Genomic DNA, 24,778 nt, shown 5'->3' with positions numbered 1-24,778 from the left:
GCGTGCTCAGCTTCTGAAAGTTTCTGAAGCTCAAGTCGCATTTACATGCTGATCCAAGGACCAGAGATCGACCGGCTGCCGGCCGGTGGGCTGGAGCCAGCTGGGGGCCTGCCAATTGCCCCTGTTCCCTTGGACGCATCCCAACAGTTACTTGGGACAGTTTACCTGTGAGATTTGCTCCCCACCCCCTTGACCACTGTTACAGATGCCACAAAATACCCGTTCCACATTTCTAAGCACTGACTCATTTAGTGTGGCAGCACCTGCACTTTGGAACTCCCTGCCTATTGACATCCGGCAAGTGCCCAAGTGTCCCTCCCTATTTTCCAGGGACAGTCCCAGATTTACAGACGTCGTCCCGGCAGTGGCGGAGGAAGAGGAGTGTGGGGGAGCGCACCGCCCCCGGCAGCACAATCCCTGTGGGGTGCCATCGCCGCTGCCCCCTCCTGCCCACACTGGGCGACACGCCCCTGCGGGCAGCGCACCACACCCTCAGGATGCTCATCACGCCCCTGTGGGTGGTGCGCCATGCCCCAGGGATGCATGGCAGACCCACCCCACCTGCTCTCCGTCCCCCGGTGCCAGAACCATTGCGTCCCAGTTTCTGATATGATCCTGGAATGCCTCGCTTTCCCTTAGGACGTCCCTATTTTCATTGGAGAAAGTTGGAGGGTATGGAGTTATCCGACCCCCAAGCCATCTGAAGCCAGCCCTGTATAGGGGCGTTTTCTTATTTTTTAATGTTTTATTATGTTTTTTATACATGTTGGAAGCCGCCCAGAATGGCTGGGGCAACCCAGTAAGAAGTGTGGAGTATAAATAGGAAAACTGTTGTTGTTGTTAAATAGGTTGTCCCTATTTTCATTTGAGAAATGTTGGAGGGCATGGGCGCCTTCAGTACACTCTTTTCAGTGTGTGCTAAAGAAAAAATCTGTTTTAGCAAGCCTTCCTAGACATGTAGAATGTTGACACGTTCTTTAATCAATTTTCTTTTTACTTATTGTTGATTTTAATTGTTTTCTGAAAGTTTTACTTTCTCAATGTCTTTTTGTAAACCACGTTGAGGTTTTTGAGGGGTTTTTTTTTAAAAAAAGCCATCTACACTAATAAAATTAGTAGTAGTAATAGTAGCAGTGTTGAGTGGTTTGAGTTAGTTAATTTGGACTATTGGTATCCTTGTTGGGAGTGGGGAATCCCATAAATTGAAAATTTCTAGGGGGTCTAGAAAAAAAAGATGGTTTGATTTCTTTTCAATTCTGAATAAGGGGGTATATGGACTGATGGTCCTCCCAGTTTATGCTAAAGTATGGGTTACATGAAAATACAAACATTAAGATACTACACACCCATGCTCTTTTATTTTATTTCATCATATTTTATTTTAATCCTATTTTTGTCATTCGTGTGGTGTATACATGATAAGAGACCAGACATTTTTGTTTGGTCCACCATGCATATTGGGAATTACCACTGTCTTTTCTTCTCCAGATATGCAGAAATATTTGTCCAACAATATTTTGCAGTGCTCATGTTCCATGTCTGCAACGATACTGTATAATGCTTCACTTCTGGAATCTCCTCCCTCTCCTCTCTTTTTCTGTAATATTTCCCTTTCCTTATATCTTTAAAACTTCCATAAACATATATAAAAACAAAATAGTAAGGAACCGGGACCATAAATTTGACCATTTTTCTGTCAATTGTTCTCTCACAGCAACTTCCGCATTCTCCAAAGGCCTTGCATTGCTGAGTAGTTTATTCAGGAAAGCCTATTTTAAAAAAATATTAAAAAATCACAGTAGATTTAAATGAAGTCTTTTTTATTTATTTTTAAAAAACGCACTTGAAAATTAAAATATAAATTATTTAAAGTGGTTAATAATTAACTACCTTCAGCACTTTCCAGTTGCACCAGATCTGCTTATTTGAGAGAGCTGAAAAGCCCCTTTAAAACATACAAGCCAAGTCCACCAAGGTTGTAGATGCAGAAAGCTTTGGGAAGCAGTGTGGTACCCAAAGGAACAATGACCTGCTCCCATCTTCTTATGTGCTGATCAATGAGGGTAAAGGCCTGGGAGCAAGGGCCATGCCAGTTTGCTCCATCAGTAGGGTAAAGCTTTGTTTCGGACTGTACCATTTCAGGGGGAGGGCTATCTGAAGAGTTTTGGTTGCTTCCAGACAACCTTGTCACTGAGCACTCATCCTAATTTGTCTGTAGGGACATCTGTCATGGATGCTTTAGTTGAGATTCCTGCATCGCAGGGGTTGGTCTAGGAGTTTTCACTAGATGACTCTTGGAGTATCTTCCAATTCTATTATTTATTTATTTATTTATTCATATATACATACTGTGATGGGATGATGAGCTGCTTGTGCGTAAAATCCTAGTCCCTCAGAGATTGGTCAAGTCCGCAAACCTCTGTCTGTGACGGAGCGCCTTAAGCATGGCTCCGTCAGTCGCTGGCAGATTCCGACAGTGGTTGCTTTCGGAATCATTTCCAACATAAAAGCTCCTTAACGGAAACGCGTCTTCTGGACTCTCGGCGTGACAGTTTCCAGCGAGGAGTGGGTGTCCCTATAGGAGGTCCTGAAGCCTCCCCACTGTCCTCGCTGGAAGTCTCTCTGAGCCATCCCTCCTGCTCACTTTCCCTCGGAGCCCCTCCTCTCCCCCTGCTGGTTCCCTCTTCAGCTGCTGAGTCTCTCCCAACCTGCGTGAGCCCTTCCACCTCCTGTCCTTCCGATGGCAGTTCCCTGACATCCACCTCCCCTCCAGGGCCCCCTTCACCCCCTCCCGTTCCCTCCTCTATGGGCGGTGAGGAGGCAAAACCCCGGAAAGAACCTCCTTCATCTTCCGAAGTCTCGAACATTTCCCTCCACCGGTTGCTGTTCCTGCTCTCTAAGTACTCCTCCTCATCGGAGTCTATCCCTCCTTCCAACTCCGAGTCCGTGAATCCTTCCAACTCCTCCTCCTCGTCGGTGGGGCCAAAGTATTCCCTCCGGAACCTCGCTACAGGCTGAGGTTTCCTTGGGAACCTTTGATGGAACGTTTCTATTAAGACCTCGTCATTGACATCCTCTGCCATTACCCAGGTGTTTTCTGACTCCGGTTCCCCTTCCCACGTTACCAAATACTCCACCTGATCCCCCTTCCACCTGGAGTCAATGATTTCCGCAACATGGCTGCTGTGTTCCCTTTCTTCCATTGCTGGCCCCCGTGTGGACCTCCCTTCCCGTTCCCCCTTATACGGTGACAGCAACGACCTGTGGAATACTGGGTGCAATTTCATGTGGTTCGGTAACCGGAGCCTGAAAGCCACTGGGTTGACCTGTTGCATGACCTCAAATGGACCCAATCTTTTGGGTCTTAATTTCTTACAACCCCCTTTGAATGGTAACCCTTGGGTTGACAGCCACACCTGATCCCCCACCCTAATGGTTTCACCTTCCCTTCTGTGTTTGTCTGCCTGTCTCTTATATTCTTCCTTGGCCCTTTCTAAGTTGAGTTGGAGCTGACGATGGATCGCTTCCATTTCTTCTACAAACTGTTCGGCGGCCGGGACGCTCCATCTCTCCCCTTCCCCCCCGGGAAATGCCCTGGGATGACACCCATAATTAGCCAAAAAGGGGCTCATCCCTGTGGACACATTCTCCGCATTGTTGTAGGCAAATTCTGCCAACGCCAACTTCTCTACCCAATCATTCTCTCTGTCATTGACATAACACCTCAGGTATTGCTGGAGGATACCGTTCGCTCTTTCCGCCTGCCCGTTGGTTTCAGGGTGCCGGGCAGTCGAAAAATTGACCTCTACGTGCAGTAAGCTCATGAGCTTCCTCCAGAACCTGGACGTAAATTGTTTCCCTTTGTCTGAGACCACCCTCAAGGGGGCACCATGCAACCTAAAAATGTGCTCTACAAACAATTTCGCCGTCTCTTCCGCCGTGACTGCATGCGAGCATGCTACAAAGTGGCACATCTTTGTTAATAGGTCTACTACTACCATGATGGCTGTTTTCCCCTTGGACTTCGGCAGATCAGTCATAAAATCTATCGACACTGCCTCCCATGGTCGTTCTGGTGTGGGTAATGGTTCTAATAACCCCGCCGGCGCCCGCCTCTCCCCTTTAGCTCGCTGGCATTGGTCACACCCTCTAACATACTCCCGTACATCTTCCCTCACCTTGGGCCACCAAAATTCCCTGGTGACCAACCACATGGTTTTGTGTTGCCCAAAATGCCCCACTGTGGGGCTGTCGTGCAACTGCTTGAGTACTCTCCCCCTCAATTCTCCTTCGGGTATATACAGTGCCCCCTTGTAATACAATGCCCCATTTCTTTCCTCAAACCCTCCGGGTTTCTCTCCCTCCCTCCTAAGACCTCTGAGTTTGTCCTGGGCGTATTCCTCATTCTCCGTTCCCTCTACCAGTTCTCTTTGCCCCACCAATGCCGCCACACACACCCAGCGGTCCTCTGGGATGACATGTCTCTCTTCGGGTGCTCCCTCCCCCTCCAAATATTCAGGTTTACGTGAGAGAGCATCCGCCCTAACGTTCTCTGGGCCTGGCACGTAACAAATTTCAAAGTGGAACTTGGAGAACTCCTGGGCCCATCTCACTTGCCGTTGGTTGAGTACTCGTGCCGTTCTCCAATACTCTAGGTTCTTGTGGTCAGTGCACACTTGCACCTTATGTTGTGCGCCAATTAATAGGTGCCTCCATCTTCAGAACACTTCGTGAATGGCGAGTAGTTCTCAGTCATACACCGTGTAGTTCCTCTCGGATTTGTTCAGCTTTCGCGAGAAAAAGGCACACGGTCTCCACTCCGACTTCTCCTTCCCAGGCTGCAGAAGCACCGCCCCTACCGCCCGGTCTGATGCGTCCGTCTCTACTCTCATCGGTTTTTGTAAATCCACATGCAGGAGCTGTTCTTCAGAAGCGAACGCCCTTTTCAGTTCCTCGAATGCTCGCTCCGCCTCCGCCGTCCAAACAAATTTCCTCTTACTGCTGAGACAGTCAGTAATGGGAGCCGTCAAGTGGGCAAAGTTTCTGATGAACTTCTGATAGAAGTTTCCAAACCCTAGGAATCTCTGCACATCCTTCTTCGTTTTCGGTGTCTTCCATTCCAGCACCGCTTGGACCTTGCCTGGATCCATGGCCAATCCCTTGTCTGACAAGCGGTACCCCAGGAATTCCACCTCCTTGGTATGAAACTGACACTTCTCCAGTTTCACCCACAGTTGATTCGCTTGCAGTTTGCCCAACACTTCCCTGACGTCTCTTACATGCTGCTCCTCATTCTCTGAATATACCAACACGTCATCTAAGAATGCCACGCAATTCTTGTAAAGCAAAGGTCCCAGGACGTGGTTCATAAACGATTGAAAACACGCTAAGCCTGCTTGTAGACCGAAGGGCATAACGAGATATTCGAATGCCCCCAAAGGGGTGAACATGGTGGTTTTCCATTCATCCCCTTTCCTCATTCGTATCAGGTTGTACGCCCCCCTCAGGTCCAGTTTGGTAAAAATCTTTCCCTTCCTGACCCTTGTCAAGATGTCATCAATTCTAGGCATAGGGAAAGCCACTGGTTCTGACACTGCATTTAAGGCCCTAAAGTCCACCACAAGCCTCAGTTTGTCCATGTTTTTTTTATCCACAAAAAACACTGGGCCGCCACCCACCGCTCTGGACTCTCGGATAAAACCCCTCTTCAGTTTTTTGTCAATGAACTCCCTCAACTCCTGCATCTCCCTGTCTGACATGGCGTACAGCTTGCCTACTGGGAGTTGAGCCCCAGGGAGTAAATTGATTTGACAGTCAAAGGGTCTATGCGGAGGTAGTTTGTCAGCTTCCCTTTCGCTGAAGACATTGCTCAGGTCGGCATATTGTTGGGGCACCTTCCCCTTGTCCGCTACTTCCATCCCTGCTAGAGTGGCCTTGGCCCCTTCCGGAGCTTTCCCCTCTTTGCAGTGTTCTAAGCAATGTGCTGACCCAAAGGAGACCACTCTCTGATGCCAGCCTACTAGCGGATCATGTAACGCTAGCCAGCTCATCCCCAAAATAATGGGAGCTCCTCCCAAGGTGGCCACGTTGAACGCTATTAGCTCAGTGTGCCTTGCCACCCTCATTATCATTGGGACGGTCTGTTGGCTGACTTCTCCTCCCAACAGCTACCTCCCATTGATCGTGGTCACCTGCAAAGGGTTGCTCAAAGGGATAGTCTGTATCTGGTGTTCAGCTGCAAACTCCTTGCTCATGAAATTACAGGAGCTGCCTGAGTCCAATAGCGCCTTTATCTTTAGTGGGTGTCCGTTTGGCAGCTCCAGCAACACCTCTATCACTAGGGCGGGTCTAGGAGGTTCCGGCATGGGCACTTTCACTGCTCTTTGGCCTGGCTGCTGTGCCCCGACGGTGGCAGCCAGGCGTTGGCTTTTACTTGCTGCTGGCGCTCTTCCTCTCTCTCCCCAACAGCTCCCGCCATCCCTTGCCATTCCTTCCTCTGGGGGCAGACTCTGGCAAAGTGACCTGGCTGTTGGCAGAGATAACATTTCTTGGCGCCTTTCCCCTCCTTCTTTCCCCCTTCACTGGGCTTTGAAACTGCGCACGTGCGCGCTGTTCCAATTTCCATCGGCTCTCCTGGCGGGAAAGGTGGCTCTGGAATCTCTGGAATGCGAAACTCCCTCCAACGTTCCCCCTTCCCTTCCCGCCTCTCCAAGGCTCTCGCCTCCTGGCGTGCTCCTATGGTCAGCGCGGATTTGGTCAGCTGGTCCATAGACTCCGCCCTGGGCACCCGGGAAAGTTCGTCTTTCACAGCCGAAGAAAGCCCTTCTTCAAAAAGCATTTGTATGGGTTCCGCCGATAGATCCCACCCCAATTTATGGATCAACATGGTAAACTCAGTCCAGTACTCACGGACGGATCGGCTCCCCTGTTTACAAGCCATTAACTGTCTGCGTACCACTCCCTGCTCAATATCGCTGGAAAACATCAGGTCCATGGCACGAAAGAACTTCATTGTGTCCTTTAGGATGTCATTATTCGCTGCCATCAGGGGCCTAACCCAGTCTTTCGCCCCCCCCTTCGAGATGTCCAATCACAAATGCCACCCGCGATTCCTTGTCTGGAAAGTCATCAAACTGCAGATTAAGGGCATATTGCATCTCTGTCCTAAAGGCATGATAGTTCCTGGGCTCCCCCCCCCCAAACTTCTGCACCAATCCTGGCACCTTTCTGGCGAGCGGGGTAGTTTTTCCCTTTTCTGCATCTTGAGCCCTCCTCTCCTCGAGCCTCGCCGTCTGCAGCGCTAGCTGGACTTTCTTCCAGGCTTGGACCCGCTCCAGCTCCTCCTGCTTCTCCGGTTCCGGCTGGGTTGCTCATGATGCTTTCCCCTGCACAAGCTGCTTTCAAGGACTGTCGGAATGCTGTGATGGGATGATGAGCTGCTTGTGCGTAAAATCCTAGTCCCTCAGAGATTGGTCAAGTCCGCAAACCTCTGTCTGTGACGGAGCGCCTTAAGCATGGCTCCGTCAGTCGCTGGCAGATTCCGACAGTGGTTGCTTTCGGAATCGTTTCCAACATAAAAGCTCCTTAACGGAAACGCGTCTTCTGGACTCTCGGCGTGACAGTTTCCAGCGAGGAGTGGGTGTCCCTATAGGAGGTCCTGAAACCTCCCCACTGTCCTCGCTGGAAGTGTCTCTGAGCCATCCCTCCTGCTCACTTTCCCTCGGAGCCCCTCCTCTCCCCCTGCTGGTTCCCTCTTCAGCTGCTGAGTCTCTCCCAACCTGCGTGAGCCCTTCCACCTCCTGTCCTTCCGATGGCAGTTCCCTGACACATACATACATACATAACCACCCATCTGGCTGCCACTCTGGGTGGCTCCCAACAGAATATTGTACTACCAACTTTACTGTATGCTTGTGAAACATGGACCACTTATAAACGCCATCTCCAACTCCTCGAAAGAATCCATCAACGGTGTCTCCGAAAATTTTTCCACATCACTTGGGAAGACAGGCGAACTAATACCAGCATACTGGAAGAAGCAAAGATCACCAGTGTCAAAGCAATGATTCTTCAACATTAACTTCATTGGACTGGTCATGTTGTGCGGATGCCTGATGATCGTCTTCCAAAGCAACTACTCTATTACAAACTTAAAAATGGAAAGCGTAATGCTGGTGGTCAACAAAAGTGGTTTCAAGACTGTCTCAAGGCAAATCTGGGAAAAAATGTAGTATAAACACCAACAATTGGGAAACACTGGCCTGCAAGTGCTCCAATTGGAGAACAGCCTTTACCCAAGGTGCCATGGGCTTTGAAGACACTCGAACTCAGGACACGAGGGAGAAATGTGCTAAGAGGAAGGCATGCTTGGCAAATCTACACCATGTGTGGATCCGGAATTGGCCTCCACAGCCACTTACGGACTCATTGTTAAAACCATGTTTATGGAAGACAATCTTACTTGGCTACGTGTGATCACCAAAGAGGAGGAGGAGGAGAAGAAGAAGAAGAAGAATTAAAAATGTGATAAAACCTCTAACATTAAAAACATCCCTAAACAGGGCTGATCTCCTCTCTCGCCCCATGTGGATTGCTCTGCCTGTTGTTTATGTCTGTGTTTTTAAAAGATATTGCTTAATAGTATAACTTTGATTGTTAGTCATACCTTTGAAACTAGAGGGTGAGGCATAAATGCCTTAATAAATAAACAAATGCATTTGCAAACCTTTCAACAAGCAAACCCTCAAATCTACATTACTGTTGAGATGGGCTTTCATTACTTCCTTTGTTTATTTGTTTGGCTTTTAGAAAATAAATAAAAAAATGCTCTTCCTTGATTATAGAAAATAAAGCAATTAACTCTTGTTATTCATACCTCTTGATTAAGAAAAGTAATGTACAGTCGTATAACAGCTTGAAAAATATATCTCCACGTATTATTTTGAAGCTTTCCTATTGGGGCCCACTTAATTAAAGGCATAAATCCTCTAACTGATGTTAATGCTCATAATTAAATGGGACAGTAGGAAAAAATCAATGGGCACTCAAACGTCAGACAAATGTGGGAAGAAAACTATAAATAAAAGTGCTTTTTCTACTGTAAGTCCAAATGAGTCACCCATTTGGACTAGTGTGGGAGGGAGCTTACAGTCTCGACTTCATAATGCATATGAAAATTCAATTAAACTCTCAGCCATGAATTACTGTAGGACAAACATCTCCATCAGACAACATGACCTAGTTCTTCCGAGATTTCTTTTTCTGTTTTTAAAACAGGAAAAGCCCATGTTCCAGATATTAATATTTAGTGGAGAGGTTGTTGTAATGCCATTTACCCCCTTGTTCGTATACTTAACACTGCCTATTACACATAGCGAAAGATTGCAGAAATACATCCAGCCTTAAGAAAAGTCCATCCCATTCCACCCCAATGGGTGTGACAGAGTCAGGTCAACTCTCAAAGCTTGCCAGCTAGAGCACCTGCCATTGTTGTAGCTGTATTTGCCTTAAGCCAATAATTAGCAGGTACTGTAATAATCTAGGGACGCGGATGGTGCTGTGGGTTAAACCACAGAGCCTAGGACTTGCTGATCAGAAGGTCGGCGGTTCGAATCCCCGCAACAGGGTGAGCTCCCATTGCTTGGTCCCTGCTCCTGCCAACCTAGCAGTTTGAAAGCACGCCAAAGTGCAAGTAGATAAATAGGTACCGCTCCGGGGTTTTTGTGCACTGCTCTGGTTCACCAGAAGTGGCTTAGTCTTGCTGGCCACATGACCCGGAAGCTGCACGCCGGCTCCCTTGGCCAGTAAAGCGAGATGAGCACCGCAACCCCAGAGTCGGCCACGACTAGGCCTAATGGTCAGGGGTCCCTTTACCTTTACTGTAGTAATCTAAGCATTAAAGACCTTTGAAAGAACTCTTTGTCCAGTCTTTGTTCTTCAGCAACTGGGAGCAATAGAAGACACAGAATTCAGGCGTCATGATCCAGGAATTGAAGAAGACAGCAATATGGTCAGAACTGGACAGAAGCAGTGAAGATGTCCACCCTCCTTGTTGTGGAACCTGCTTCTAGTGACGATTTGGCAGACATCCTCAATTTGAGTTTCAAGGCAAAGGGCTTTCAGACTGTCTTCCCTATTCTGCCCTCCCTCCCCACACGCCATGTTGCAAATGGCTCTTTCCAACTCGCATTTATTTTCCCGGAAGACAAAGATGTCAGGAAAGGCAAGCAATTAAGGTGCTATAACGTGCAAAGCTCCGGTTATGTGATAGAACAGAAACTCTCCAAAGCCTGGTAGATATCTTAAGTCAGCTTCCAAAATGGATGGGCGATAACAGCCAACTGACATGGATAAACAATCAATCCCACTAATGCAGGCCATACGTACCTTGTGGTGTGCTGACTTGAAATATCTGGATCGCCTAATGGAAAATGCAAGGCTGTAAGAACTTTGACAATAAATGAAGTGATAAAAAAATAAAATCCATGATGGTTCTCAGACGTATTGTTAGCGTCGAGCAGCTTAGAGCTGCGGCTGACAGCTTATCTCCCATTTTTGATGAAGATGATGGCTCAGCGAGGTTTTTTACAGGCAGAGGAGAAACTGCTTTGCTGGAATCGCACCTTATCAGATGCTTGGCCAGCTCTAACGTAACCCTTTGTAGTTCCATCCCCTTTCCTCCGTCCCCAGGCAACAATAGCTCAAGCAAAGTGTGATATCACTGCGTCTCTAAGCCATGCACATATTTTCAGATGTTAGAGTTTTGCAGGGTCAAGCGATCGAGCTGATGCAGACCATATTCACCCCCCAAGCAATCTCTGAGCATGCTTCCGAGCCAAAATTTAAAGGCCCGGATGATCCGGTTGCATTGTGACTCTTGGGAAGCTGTTGTGCTGATTGGATCATATCACATATCTGCATTAGAAGATAAATTAGCCCTCTTCCAAATTCCATCCTGGCCGTGAAAGTGCTGAAATGAGGGAGGTGAAGCGGGGGCACATGAAGTATCATCCCAACCTGCACTGGATGTGTGAGCTCCACCACCAATTTCCCAACACTATTAGGAAGGTCTGAAGTGGCCTTGCTGACAGCAAGAGTTTCCAGCTCCTAATGGCTTAACAATGCTGACAACAAAAAGGCTTCGCCCCATCCCTCCTAAATTAAGCTGCTGAAATCAAGAAAGCTGGGAGGGGGAGAGAGAACAGAAATAGATGTGTGAGAGAGAAATTATTTCTATGTGCACTCTTCAACATTCCTGGGCTGAGCATGTGCTCAGAGCACTTAATTCCTCAAATCTATGATACGGACATAGGAAGATGCTTTATACAGAATCAGAGCATTGGTCCATCTGGCTCAGAATAATCTACACTGACTGGCAGTGGTCGTCCAGGGTTTCAGACAGGAGTCTCTCCCAGTCCTGCCTGCAGATGCCAAAGACTGAACTCTGGAGATGCTCTGCTAGTGAGTTATGGCCCATCCTCATGTCTTCCTCCTTGAGTCGCTGTTTTGGACTTGGCTCCTGTTGGCGGACCTTCTAGTGAAAGACAAACTAGATCTTCCAAGCCAAAAATCTTGTTTGCTCCTGGAACAGACAATGGAAAGCCAGAGGATGCAGTGGTTTGTCTTAGACAGGGCCAGCTCCAGAGCTGAGTTGGGCTGGTTAGCCTGTGGCCTTGCAGATGTTGCAGAACTGAAATTCTCATTGGCCCTAGCCAGCATGGTCAATGGCCAATTTCATCATCAAGCTAGATTCTAGATTTGTGGTTGCATCACGGTCAACCTTCACACTCAAAGCAGGACATTGTTGCGTGTTTGATTTGGTACGAAATGCCACTGCCTTTGGATCTGACATTAGTTCTTTCATCACTGATTATTGTTGTTGTTGCTGCTGTTATTTTAAAAACCACCTTCTAAAGATTGAGAGAGCGCCATAGCTCAGTGGTAAGACGTCTGCATTGCATGCATAGAGTCCCTCACTCAATCCATAGCATCTCCAGGTATGTCTCCTGATACGGAAGGGGGGGGCATGTCTTCTTCACCTTCTTCTTCGCTACAATATATCCATTTGTTTCCATCTGCCAAGCCCTTCTTCCGGGCGATGCCAGGTGACAGACTATGCAAACATGGACCATTGTCTTCTCAGGATGTGCTTATCTGCGCATATCTCCAGCTCTCTGCATATTCCCCCCTCCCTCCTCCATATCTCCAGCTCTCTGCATATTCCCCCCTCCCTCCTCCATATCTCCAGCTCTCTGCATATTCCCCCCTCCCTCCTCCATATGTTAATCTGTGTAACCCAACCTCTTAATGTATTCATGATGTAACTGGGATGTATTTTGCACTGTATTCTGGGATATGGAGGGAAATTTCAAAAGTTCATGTCACCCCTTTTTCACTGTTCAATCTCACCTTGAACCTGTTGCGCAATAAACTTGGATCTTCTGTAGTTTGCTCCTGCGTCTGGCTGAGCTCATTTTCTTCCGTAGGGACTTAGTCCGACGAGCTGGGTGGCAGAGTAACCCCGCACCCAGATTTTTTTGCCGTAACACTCCCATCTGAAACCCTGGAGAGCCATGGCCAGTCATGATAAACCAGTACTGAGCTAGTGGGACCAATGTTCCGACTTGGTATACTGCAGCTTTCTAGGTTCCTATGATCCTTTCTTGAAAGCTCATAGCATAACCACCTTTTAAAGAGGTAAAACTAGCATCTCGACATCAGAGCTCTTTGGATGGCCATTGCATGGTTCTGGTGAGGGGAGAGATTCTATAAGGCAAGGCCTCCTTCCACCTGCCTTGCCCCAGCCTCCGGCCCTAGGAGTCCTCATAAGGGAGCTGTTCCTAGAGGAAGAACTGTGAGGGGAGAGACTCCATCAGGGAAGGCCTCCTTCCACCTGCCTTGCTCTACTCTCTGCCTCTCAATGTGTATTGTATTGTTTTATGTTCTGTGGCTTGTCGTTTTATTGATTATAGTTTAGATATTATTGTAACTGTTGAGTGGATTTCTGTTTAACTTTTATATGTTGATATTATTATTTTATACTATTCTAATGATTGTTGAATGTTACTTTTTTGATGGAGGTTGCCTATTTTAAAGTTATGTTTTATTATCACATTTTTGTATTGCATTAGATTGTTATAAGATGTACATTTTTGTTTCTTCAGCTTGTAAACCGCCTTGAGTATTGTAAGATAGAAAGGCGGTATACAAATTAAAAATGATGATGATGATGATGATGATGGCTCTGTTTGTTTGTGCCAGTCATAGCCATTCACTTCTGCATGAGGCCAGATGTGCTGTAGGGCTGGCAGAAGACCTCACACAGCCCTGAGCTATATGCACAGTGGTGCCATGACTTATTATGCCTTCCATACATCACCACTGTTCAGCCCCACATGTTGGCTTGGCCATCTAGGTACAAACCACAATTGAAGTGGTACCTTGGTTTCCGAACAGCTTAGTTGACAAACAAATTGGCTCCCGAACGCCACAAACCCAGAAGTAAGTGTTCCGGTTTGTGAAAATTTTTCGGAAGCCGAACATCCGTTACAGCTGTTGGCATTGCTTCTGGGACCAATCAGCCAATCAGAAGCTGCGCCTTGGTTTTCAAACATTTTGGAAGTCAAACGGATTGAGTTCAGAACGGATTGAATTCAAGAATCAAGGTACCACTGTATTCAGGAAGAGTATGACTACTCCAGAAACCCATAAAAAAAACTATACTTGGGCATCCCTTACATGCTGTGTTTGAAATGCAGAACAAACTGGCTGCACCAAGGATTCCCTGTCCGAGCTGCTTCAGGTCGTGTCGGATGTTCTCCTGGAAACACCTAGTTTGGTTGTCCTAGGGGATTTTAACATCCACGCCGACATGACCTTACAAGGGGCCGCTCGGGACTTCGTGGAAAGCATGGCCTCCATGGGGCTGTCCCTGAATAAGTTGGGCCCAACTCATAGTCATGGACATGCCTTAGACCTGGTGTTCACCTCTAGTGACGTGGGTGATCTGACACTAAGTAAAAGTGAAACCAAAGAAGTGCCATGGTCAGATCACTTCCTGGTGCAACTGGACTTCTCCGCGACCCTTCCCCTCTGCAGGGAGGTGGGACCAATTCGGATGGTCTGCCCCCACCACTTGATGGATCCAAATGGTTTCCAGAGAGTGGTAGGGGATGCTTTATCCCATGTTGATGGCCTTTCAGCTGATTCCCTGGTGGCCCGCTGGAATGCAGAGTTAACCAGGGCTATTGACTGTCTGGCTCCGAAGCACCCTCTCCGATTGCATGGAGCCCGGACAGCCCCGTGGTTTTCTTCGGAGCTGAGGGCGATGAAACAATCGCTGAGACGACTAGAGCGTCGGTGGCAGAAAACTCACTCCGAATCTGACCGGACACAGGTTAGAGCTCAACGTCGAGCCTACCAAGTGGCGATAGCGACGGCGAAGAAGACTTTCTTCACCACCTCTATTGCATCTGCAGAAAATAGTAGCAGGAGACTCTTTCAGGTGGTCCGCAATTTAATGGAACCACCTTTACCACCGGGGCCTTGTAAAGACCCCAAGATCTCCTGCAACGATTTTGCAAAGTTTTTTGCAGATAAAATCACTCATATTCGGAAGGAGCTAGACACCACCGTGGGAGCAGGGCTGGGGCGGGAGAGTGCTAGAGCCCTGTCTGGTCAAGTTGCATGGAATCAATTTCAATCCGTTACCCCCGAGGATGTGGACAGGCTGCTTGGAAGCGTGAAACCAACCACCTGTCTCCTTGATCCTTGCCCATCCTGGCTAATAAAAGCAAGCCGGGAAGGGCTGGGTGATGGGCTCTGCGGGGTGGTGAATGCTTCCCTCTGTGAGGGAACATTCCCAGATCCACTGAAAGAGGCGGTCATTAAACCGCTTCTTAAAAAAACATCTTTAGACCCGGCCAGTATGGCCAACTATCGCCCAGTCTCAAATCTTCCATTCTTGGGCAAGGTGATTGAGCGTGTGGTTGCTGAACAACTCCAGGCACGCCTGGAGGATGCGGACCATTTGGATCCCTTCCAATCAGGGTTCAGGCCTCATCATGGGACTGAAACTGCCTTAGTCGCACTGGTTGATGATCTCCGGCGAGCTAGGGACAAAGGTGAGAGTTGTTTCCTAGTTCTGCTGGATCTCTCAGCGGCCTTTGATACAATCGACCATAACATCCTTCTGGACCGTCTAGAGGGGTTGGGAGCTGGGGGCACTGTTATACAGTGGTTTCGCTCCTTCCTCCTGGGCCGTGTTCAGAAAGTGGTGGTGGGGGATGAGTGTTCAGACCCTTGGGCCCTCACTTGTGGGGTGCCTCAGTGTTCCGTCCTCTCCCCCATGCTTTTTAACATCTATATGAAGCCGCTGGGAGAGATCATCAGGGGGTTTGGACTGGGTGTCCATCAATATGCAGATGATACCCAGCTCTACCTCTCTTTCAAATCAGAACCAGCGAAGGCGGTGAAGGTCCTGTGTGAGTGCCTGGAGGCGGTTGGAGGATGGATGGCGGCTAATGGATTGAAGTTGAATCCTGACAAGACAGAAGTACTGTTTTTGTGGGACAAGGGGCGGGCAGGTGTGGAGGACTCCCTGGTCCTGAATAGGGTAACTGTGCCCCTGAAGGACCAGGTGCGCAGCCTGGGAGTCATTTTAGACTCACAGCTGTCCATGGAGGCGCAAGTCAATTCTGTATCCAGGGCAGCTGTCTACCAACTCCACCTGGTACGCAGGCTGAGACCCTACCTGCCTGCAGACTGTCTCGCCAGAGTGGTGCATGCTCTGGTTATCTCCCACTTGGACTACTGCAATGCGCTCTACGTGGGGCTACCTTTGAAGGTGACTCGGAAACTACAGTTAATCCAGAATGCGGCAGCTAGACTGGTGACTGGGGGCGGCCACCGAGACCACATAACACCGGTCTTGAAAGACCTACGTTGGCTCCCAGTACGTTTCCGAGCACAATTCAAAGTGCTGGTGTTGACCTTTAAAGCCCTAAACGGCCTCGGCCCAGTATACCTGAAGGAGCGTCTCCACCCCCATCGTTCTGCCCGGACGCTGAGGTCCAGCGCCGAGGGCCTTCTGGCGGTTCCCTCATTGCGAGAAGCAAAGCTACAGGGAACCAGGCAGAGGGCCTTTTCAGTAGTGGCGCCCGCCCTGTGGAACACCCTCCCATCAGATGTCAAAACGATAAACAACTACCTGACATTCAGAAGACATCTTAAGGCAGCCCTGTTCAGGGAACTTTTTAATGTATGATATTTTAGTGTTTTTTGGTTTCTATGGAAGCCGCCCAGAGTGGCTGGGGAAATCCAGCCAGATGGGCGGGGTACAAATAATTAATTATTATTAATTATTATTATTATTATTATTGATCTGCAAACTGATCAGGACTGCAGGGATGGGGCTGTTTTTAGTGGCACTACAAATCTAGTTTGGGGCTTCAGGATGCAAACGCTGCGGGTTGTGGACGTGCCTCCATCACTGATTACATCCTCAACCCGAGGTTCCTCTGTGTGTGTGTGTGTGTGTGTGTGTGTGTGTGTGTGTATACCATTGCTTGGTCCCTGCTCATAGCAATGGTACACACACACACACACACACACACACACACACACACACACACACTGGAACCTCGGGTTGCGGATGTAATCAGTGGTGGAGGCACATCCACAACCTGCAGCGTTCGCATCCTGAAGCGCCACGTCTCCGCAGGCGTCGGTGCGATTTGGCACTTCTGCATATGCGCAAAGAGCAATTTAGCACTTCTGCACATGAATGAGCAGCGAAACCCGAAAGTAACCCATTCCGGTACTTACGGGTTTTCCATGGCCCGCAACCCGAAAACACGTAACCTGAAGCATCCGTAACATGAGGTATAACTCTCTCTCTCTGTGTGTTTTTGTGTGTGTGTGTGTGTGTGTGTGTGTGTGTGGCATTCTGTAAATCAGACTCTGCGACAGGAGCATGCTGTTGATGAAGTCTTGCAAACTACAGAGAGCAAAAGTCATTCTGAGGAATGCCTGGCACTTCACGCTCATTATACAGTCAGTTCCTCAAAATCTTGCGTGTTACGTTTGTGCACCAGTAAGCAGCAAATTGCACTGTAAATAATTGGCAGAATGCCTCTGCACAGCTGCCGGTCGGAGTCATCCACGATGCGTTCTGATGTGCACCTGCCCTGAGGAATGCGAACTCTGCCCCCATCATCTATATTTCAGTCAAGGTCAGCGTGATCTGCGCACCACAGGAAGCAAGCTCATTGAACGTACACATTGCGTGATGATACCTTGGAACCCACAGGACTGCTGGAAGCTGCAAGAGCTCCAATGAGATTATGTCTGTCCTGGGGGCCATTTTCAAAACTGGCACTCATTGCCACCAGGCAGCTGCTATTTTACAAAAGAACAGCCTGCTGGATCAGGGCTGCAGCACATCTACTACTACTACTACTACTACTATTATTATTATTATTATTATTATTATTATTATTAATCCTGAACTCACCAGAACTGAGTTCCGGCACCTCTCAGGTCGCTGCCATTGCCATTATTAGAGAATTCGTGTTTTGTTCCAGTACCTCTTTTTTCTAGAAAAATAGTACTGATGATGTTGATGATAACGATTAAAATTTCTATACTGCCCTTCATCTGAGGATAACAGGGAGGTCTGCAATATAAAAAACACAGAACATGTAACATAGTAACAAACAAAAACAATACCCTCCAGTTTAAAAGACTGTAGAATGTTTAATCAGCCAAAGGCCTGGTGTTGGAGAAACGTTTTCTCCTGGCGCCTAAAGATATATAACTAAGGCACCAGGCGAGCTTCCCCAGGGAGAGTGTTCCACAAGTGGGGAGCCACAACAGAGAAGGCCCCGTTCTCATGTTGCCACCCTCTGGACCTCTCATGGAGGAGGCATGTGAAGAAGGGTCTCAGATGATGATCGCAGGATACAGGTTGATTCATATGAGGAGAGGCAGTCCTTGAGGCACCTAATCATCCTGGTCTCCCGGTGGCCAGTCAGAGGCCTGTGGGAAACTCACAAGCAGGACCAGAGCACACAAGCACTCTCTCATCTTGTGCCTTTCAGCAACTGATATTCAGAAGCACATACAGTACCGCCCTACATTCCTCCAGTGAAAATAGGGACACTCTAAGGAAATTAGGCGCTGTGGTGTAAACCACTGAGCCTAGGGCTTGCTGATCGGAAGGTCGGCGGTTTGAATCTCCACGATGGGGTGAGCTCCTGTTGCTCGGTCCCTGCTCCTGCCAACCTAGCAGTTCGAAAGCACACCAGTGCAAGTGGATAAATAGGTACTGCTCTGGCGGGAAGGCAAATGGTGTTTCCATGCACTGCTTTGGTTTCACCAGAAGCGGCTTAGGCATGCTGGCCACATGACCCAGAAAAACTGTCTGCGGACAAACGCCGGCTCCCTCGGCCAGTAAAGTGAGATGAGCACTGCAACCCCAGAGTCGTTCATGACTGGACTTAACTGTCAGGGTCCTTTTTAAGGAAATTTGGGGAAAATATTTCAGGATCAAATCAGAAACCGGACTTCTTCTGTCCCTGGGAAATAGGGACATTTGGAGGGTTATGGAAGCATTGCTGTCTCCAGCCGTAAAGGTGGAACATTGCTATTGGGGTTAGTAGCTATTGACCGCCTTAACTGCCACTTGTAAGAGCGAATTGCAAGGTCTAACTATGCATTGTGTACATTCTTTTGCATTTTCCAACACTCGATTTCATGGAGTCTCTTCTCAGCCCACACACCCTTCATGCCTTCCCAGAGTGCTTTTGTCTGGCTGAAATGTGTCCTTGAGCTCTAGCGACGCTTCCTGCTTGCCTCAGTGGAGGCTAGAGAGGGGTGTGTAGAAACTTGCTTCCTGTACAAGGGTAAAAATGGCATCCACTGCTTTGTCCATTTTTGCATCTAGCTCCACCCACCACTTGCATGTGGCTCCCAAAAGGTTGTGCAGATGAGAAGGCAGCAGTGGTGTAGCATGGGTTGCCAGAGCCCAAGGCTGTGCAGAGTGTTGGGAGGGAGGGAAACAGACGGTGTACCCATCCCCATTCAACTGCCTAACGGCATCTGTGTCACCCAGGAGATCACAGCTGCAGAGATAAGAAAAGAAGAGTCATTCCGTTGTCTGGTTTGCACAGGGAAGCCATTTTCAACAGGGTACAGCGACCCTGGACCATAGGTATGAGGGTCCACGGCCTAGGACCCTCGTACCTACGGGACCGCCTCTCCCTGTATGCCCCACAGAGGACCTTAAGGTCCATAAATAGCAACAACCTAGAGGTCCCGGACCCTAAGGAAGTCAGATTAGCCTCAACCAGAGCCAGGGCCTTTTCAACACTGGCTCCGGCCTGGTGGAAGGCTCTGCCTCATGAGACCAGGGCCCTGAAGGATCTGATTTCTTTCCGCAGGGCCTGTAAGACAGAGTTGTTCCGCCTGGCCTTTGGCTTGGAGCCAATCTGATTCCCTCCCCCTCTTTTCTCCTCCTGTGAGGCTGCATTTTAATATTTTAACATTTCAATATTTTAATGTTGTCTTTTAATCTTGTTTTTAAGTTGTATTCATTCAGCTTGTTTTTATTATTGCTTGTTAGCCGCCCTGAGCCCGGCCTTGGCTGGGGAGGGCAGGGTATAAATAAAAATTATTATTATTCTTATTAGAAGCATGAAGCTGTATTAAGGCAGCACCGGGCACTGACATTTTTGCGCCCCTAACCATTTTGCACTCAGGGCAACTGCCCCTGTGGTCCTGCCCCCCTCCCCCCCCCCGCTATATCACTCAGTCTGCAAAAGCTCTCTCCCCCCTCTAAGACCTTGCACTCATCACAAAATCTCTCAGCTTCGCCTACCTGACAGGGTTGTGGCAAGGGAAAAGACTGTAGAGAGCTATGGTTGCCCCCTTGAATTCTTTGGAAGAAAGCTCGGGTTTCTATGTACTAATTAAAAGAAAACTAAGAAAAGAAGTATTGGTATGTAAGATATGTACACACGTTACCGTGAACTCCTTAGGAAAAGATAGAAAGCAAATGAGAAAAGAAAAGAAGGGAGGAGACCTCATTTGAGTGTAGACTAGCCATACTTGCAATCTTCCTTCCCTCTTTTATATATACCGTATTTTTTGCTCTATAAGACTCACTTTTTCCCTCCTAAAAAGTAAGGGGAAATGTGTGTGCGTCTTATGGACCGAATGCAGGCTACGCAGCTATCCCAGAAGCCAGAACAGCAAGAGGGATTGCTGCTTTCACAGCACAGCGATCCCTCTTGCTGTTCTGGCTTCTGAGATTCAGAATATTTTTTTTCTTGTTTTCCTCCTCCAAAAACTAGGTGCGTCTTGTGGTCTGGTGCGTCTTATAGAGCGAAAAATATGGTATGTATTCAACAGATGACTATATATATAAATGAAGTATCAACTATAAAAAAGAAAATACTGAACATAGAACTTTATTATCTCTATACTTATCATTCAAGTATATTATAAAAATCGACTCTATACTTCTGTTAGCTATTTGGTTTCCTGCTCAAGCTATAATGTAATAGATCAATTTCTCTATAAATTACATAGTTGGTTTTTTTATTGCTGGGGAGGTAGTATATACTCCCAATATTTCTGACAAGTTCAAGATATTGGGAGTAGCTATGTTTTTCAGTTAGAAGCCACAGCCTAAATATCTTCCTCTGCCCCCATATGCTCCATGAGCTCCACACAGTTAAACTGTGGAACTTCCTCCCACTGGAGTCAGTTATGGCCACCAACTTAGATGGCTTCAAAAGATTGAACAAATTCAAGCAGGACAAGACTCAAAGACTACTAGCTACAATGGCTATGTTCTACCTCCACTGTCAAACCACATGTACTGAACAAAAATGAAATAGCTAATTCAGCTTCAGGAAAGTTGCTGTATTTTCTCAGCTATTGGAGTCAATGGTCCCTTTTCTGAAAGCCTATGTTTTCTCATGCAGAAAGGGATGCGTGAGGTATAGCAATGCCCCTGTAATTTTTCTCCATCCTTAAAATAATAATAATAATAACAATAACAACAACAAGAAAACAAAATCTGAATTACCAGTCCAGTGTTTTCTCCATTTTTTATTTCATTCTGTTCTCTTATAGAGGTTGGTTGTCAGTACAGCAATAAACTAACACTGACTTTCAAAAGCCTTTTTAATACTATAAAACTGCAGGTATCAGCAATAATGCTTTCACAACATTTAATAGATATTTTGCTTCCGTAGGTTCTGTTAAGTGCACAGGCTGCGTGACCTGTTCTCGGCCAGAGAAATCACTGCTGAGAGAGAGAGTATAAGCCTCATTTACACTATACATTTAAAGTTTCACGATAGCACTTTAAACAGTCAAGGCTTCTCCCAAAGAATTCTGGGAGCTGTAGTTTGTTAAGGGTGCTGAGAGTTGTTAGGAGAAGCACACACACCCATTCCCCTCACAGTTCTACAATTCTCAGAGTAGCTTAACAGTCAACTCCTCTTTGAAGGGAACTCTGGGAACTGTAGTTCTGTGATGGGAATGGACAGCCCATAACAACCCTCAGCACCCTTCACAAACTGCAGCTCCCAGAATCCCTTTGAAGAAGCCATGGTGGTTTAAAGTAGTATCACAGTACTTTAAATGCATCATATGAATGGGTCCTACGTATACATACATATATATATCACACTTCCAGGCTGTCACTATTTTCTTGCAATGGGATTCAATCACATTTTGGGAAATTAATGGTTAAAACTGATCTGGAGCTGTTGCGCAGCAAACCCGCTTATCCAAATGATTGGACTGTTTGCAATAAGGAAAGTGATGGGGAAATGGGATAACACTTGCTTTGGTGCAATTATAATCTGACCTGCCTGCAAACAAATCAGAAAAAAGGCTCATTAAATAGCCAATGCCATCTGATCTGAAGGCAAAATAAATCTGGATGAACGTTTAATAACAATAACACCTGGAAGCAATCAAAGAGAGGAGTGGGCAAAGAAACAATAGTAATTCCTGGATGAGGCCAGTGTATTTAGAATATTCTCTGAAATGCGGTCACCCCCAATTCACCATGTTGGAAAATCGAAAGGAAAGTCCTTATAAACGTCATGTTGAACTATCTCTGACTATTGACCATACTGGCTGGCACTGGTGGAAAATACATCCCAAAACATCTGGAATACACCAGGTTGGGAGAGGCTGGCTTAATGGATGCTTGGATCTGATGTGTCAGAAAACTCTGGTTTGGCCAATTAATTGATGGGGAGCCATTAGGCAATGCATTAATCATAAGTGTTGAAACTGCAGAAGGTTATAGAAATAAACATGGCTAGGAGTGCCAAAATCATGAATAAAATATTTAAAGAGTGTGTGTGTTGGGGGAGGGGTACAAATAGCAGAGTTCTTCAACACGTCCACCTGGTTGGTTTGCATCGAAGGTGATTTTCTCGGCACTCGTGTTGACGCAGATGAATGGTGCTGATTAAAAAAAGGAGTGAAGAAAAGATTATCACCTTGACGCAAACTGCTGGAATCATTATCCAGCATCAACCAAAGCATACTGCGAACTCTTTAGAGTCCTCGGTGTGAAATTTGAGGTGTCACAGAGCAGTGGATTTTTATTTTTAATGTAAGCAAGACATACACAAAAAAGGGAAGATAAACTAGAAAACACACACACACAATTATAGCACAAGCACACTTGAAATGTAGTTCTGGCCACCACACTTGGAAAAGTTTCAGAAAACATCGAGCAAAATGATCAAGGGGAGGGAGCAACGAAAAAGAGGAAAGTCACAAGAGTTGCTCCTACGCCATTGCTCAGTTGGCTTTTCTTCTTTCTGAACCTCTGAACTCCCGAAATAAATTCCTTCATATAAAAGTAAAAGGTAAAGGGTAAAGGGACCCCTGACCATTAGGTCCAGTCATGACTGACTCTGGGGTTGCGGCGCTCATCTTGCTTTACTGGCCGAGGGAGCCGGCGTACAGCTTCCGGGTCATGTGGCCAGCATGACTAAGCTGCTTCTGGTGAACCAGAGCAGTGCATGGAAACGCTGTTTACCTTCTCGCCGGAGTGGTGCCTACTTATCTACTTGCACTGGTGTGCTTTTGAACTGCTAGGTTGGCAGGAGCAGGAACCAAGCAATGGGAGCTCACCCTGTTGCAGGGATTCGAGCCGCCGACTTTCTGATCGGTTTAACCCACAGCGCCACCCGCGTCCCTCTCTTGTAAAAATAGCTGCAGGGAAACCCACATTGGGCCTGGGCTGCAGGGAGATGGCAGGGGGTTCAAGTATTTATGCCCATATGTTTCATCCCGTCCTGCTAATAGCAGCTTCAGGGGTAACCTGCATCAGTGGTGGTCATGGCATGAGGAAAACTGGGTGTGATTGCATCAGGCCATACAGGCCTCTCAGTTCAGGAAGGCTGGGGCTTGAAAGAGAGCTGGTGCTTCAGAAACTGGGAGCTTCTACAGGAGCTCGCCCCTTCCTGACTCTCAGCTAGGCCCTGATCCAGGTAGGTGCTTCTGCCAAGTAGCCTCATGTTCTGAAACTGCTGCTTGGCTCATCATCTCTTCTGGTCCTGTGAACATGGGGGACCAGAGGAAGGCGCCCAGAGCTGGCCAGGAATCCAGCATCCCTTCAAAGTCACTGGCAGAGTGAAGATCTGTGAAGTGGCCTCCTCCTTTCAAGAAGACCCAGTTTCCATATCTGGACAGGTTTGAATCCTGACACCTGTCTGCAGCCCTCAAATGAGGCTTGTTCGCATGTTACACAGGTACCAGTTGTCTCTACATATATACACGTGTTTGCGCAAAAGTTGGGTATGCTTGTTGACTTCTGCAGCTCAGCTGTTGTGTCCACAGGTACACAGATGGTATTCTCGTTGAACATTGCATGTGAATAACCATATGAGGCTACAGCTCAACTATTTGAGTGCACAGGTTGATCGATTGCACACTTGCCAAGCGTAATGTAGGAACACCCCTATGGAGTTTGGGCATGAAGAATTATTGTGGGGGAGGGCTAACTTTTCCTACAAGCCTAACCTTGTAGGTGGACATTTACAATAAAGCTTATTCCTCGGGAATGACCAAGAAAAGCTACTTGGGCATATCTACACTGCAAAATTATTTTGGTTGCTCATCAAGCTATCTGGACCCTTAGATCTTCATCAATTGCCTTTCTCCACATACTTCCTCTGAGAGAGGCTTGGAGGGTGATGACAAGGGAGAAGGTCTTTTTTTCCCCACTTGTGCAATGCTTTTCCCAGCAAAGTTCACCTGGTGACATATTTTCGGCACCAAGGAAAAACTTACATTTTTTTTCTCCAAACCTTGGCTGAGCTAATTTTGATCTAAAGCTTTCTGCGGCTGTAACTGGTGTGTGTGTTGTCTGTTGCATGAAAATGTTAATGCCTTATATGAAGTCTTCTGTTTCTCTATGTTATAATGTATCTAGGTTAGGTTTATGTTTATAAATGTGGTAATTTATAGACCTTTTAGGTACTAATGGGCAAATCATTAATTTATTATCTGTTTAGCTGTCATGGCTTCTTGCAACGTTTCTGGGGCTCAAAGTCCAGCAATAGCGCCGAACATCTGTTAAGAGATTCTCAGCTTCCTGAGCAGAAGTCTAGCTCCCAGAATTCCCTGGGCCTGCAGAATGGCTCCTAAATCATCTGTAATGTATAGCTATGTGCTAGGTGGCAACTTCTTCCGTTATAGATTATTGTATAACCTTCGCCTGAGTCTAAAGGGACAAGAA

This window comes from Podarcis bocagei, assembly GCF_964188305.1.
Source record: "Podarcis bocagei genome assembly, chromosome: 6".
NCBI classification, from domain to species: Eukaryota; Metazoa; Chordata; class Lepidosauria; order Squamata; family Lacertidae; genus Podarcis; species Podarcis bocagei.
This window is presented reverse-complemented; position numbering follows the sequence as displayed.